This window comes from Triticum aestivum, chromosome 3A (genome assembly GCF_018294505.1).
Source record: "Triticum aestivum cultivar Chinese Spring chromosome 3A, IWGSC CS RefSeq v2.1, whole genome shotgun sequence".
Lineage (NCBI taxonomy): Eukaryota > Viridiplantae > Streptophyta > Magnoliopsida > Poales > Poaceae > Triticum > Triticum aestivum.
Window position 1 is genome coordinate 740,021,675 of NC_057800.1, and position 1,853 is coordinate 740,023,527.

Consider the following 1,853-nt stretch of genomic DNA (forward strand, 5'->3'; position numbering starts at 1 on the left):
CCGCACACCCCAATGAGTTTGAGCCTGCGTCGACAGCGGTCGGAGGTGGAGGACCCGGCCACGCAGCTATAGTGGTGGAGGTAGGATGGCGGCGAGGGGAAAAAGTCCTCCACCAGTGGATGAGAGGACGCAGCACGGCTGGCGACAGCGCCGCGAGTTGACGTGATTCCTGCCTCCTCCCCAGCCCGTCCTCCTCTAATGAATGGGGTTGTTTCTGGATCACGATGATCAAAAGATATAATGCAAATGATGTATAAAATCTAGTGTTCGCATCCTCCGTGCAAGCATGAAAGCAGCCATCCGAGAACCTTGAATAAACTGCAGGCCCAGAAATTCTAGTGCATATTCTTGGTGCATACATGAGCTGAAACAAACATCATATTAACAGTACGTACAGATAATATATAATTTTACCAGTTTCAGAACTATAGAATGCGTTAAAAGAGTGTTGTGCCTGACCAACTAATAGTCTAAGAAGTATGACAATGAGTAAATTTAGAAAAGCATCGGTGATGTGTACTCATCAGATGAGTTTCATGGTATCGCGAATTACTAACCATTAATTGAGATATTTATAGGTGTGGTAATAAAAATAGCAGAGCTATCCATCTTGCATTATGGGCTGTAACACATAATTGGTAACCAGACCACAGTGATAGTTCACTCTAGTTTCCTGACTCGAGAATTTGCCAAATTTTTAACTCACGCAATTATGCGGGAGGAAGTACATGTAGAGCTTCTTACAGTAAAAATAAACATCTAGAGCTTCCTGCTTCAAAGTTCAACCACAAGATATTCCCACATTTGTCATACTGGATACCAGTAGATCCATATAACATCTTTCTGTAATATTTGCTGAGGTATAAATAGTTAACAAACTCGTAGCATTGGCGCACATTATCTATTTTGGCTAAATATGCCTCACAAAATTGTCCAGCACCTGCATTGGAAAGAAAGAGTATGCATATCCAATTCATGAACTCAACAGGACATAACTGTCCAAATGGTTGAGAGAAGAAGCGAGTGTCGTATTTATACGATTAAAGATTCTGAAAACCCATTAACTAAATCTATTTATACCAGAAAACAAGCAACCATTTGGAAAGTTAGGATAGCCTTTTGTGAAATAAGCTTTATATGTTTAGGCTCTAAAAATATACCTTAACGAGAAAGATTAGTTTTACCGAAGTTTAGGCAAGTGGGTGCACGGCCACCCGGCTGAACCAATAAGACCATGCAGAGTACAGGGAGATGATGCAATATTACTTTTTCCATTTCAGAGATCTGCAAGAGATCATCATCAAGTAATTCAATGGGACAAAATAACAAAAGGTCTAATCATCTTATTTCCTCCATTCCACTAAGGAAAAAGAATTATGAAGCAAGAATAGTACAAATTAGAGGGATTATGTGACCTTCATGGGAAAGAAGAAGCCACGAAAAGAGAAAAAGTAGTGAGCAATTTTACCAGCGCCACGAGGCTTGCCAGGCCACCATTGGTTGGACCAACCTGCATCGCCCTCCATGAACAACAGCGCCAAGATGTCCAGCTGGTTCAGACCATGTCCTCCGATCCGCTGATGCCCGCCATCGCTGCCAAGACGGAGGCCAAACCACCTACCATGTCATGTGCACGGCGGACTCGTTCCGGCCAATACGTAGTAGGCCCAGCACGCGCGCGCTTGCCACGCATGAGGTCGTCAGATCCCCACCGGTGTAAGCATGTCCTCGCTCCTCCCCTAGCCCGGGCTTGTGTATTTAGAAGGAAGGGGGCGGCGAGGACTTGGACGTGCGGTTCTTGAGGTAGCCCCAGGACGAACGATGGGGAGAAGTGAACCGCGGCCGAGTCAAGC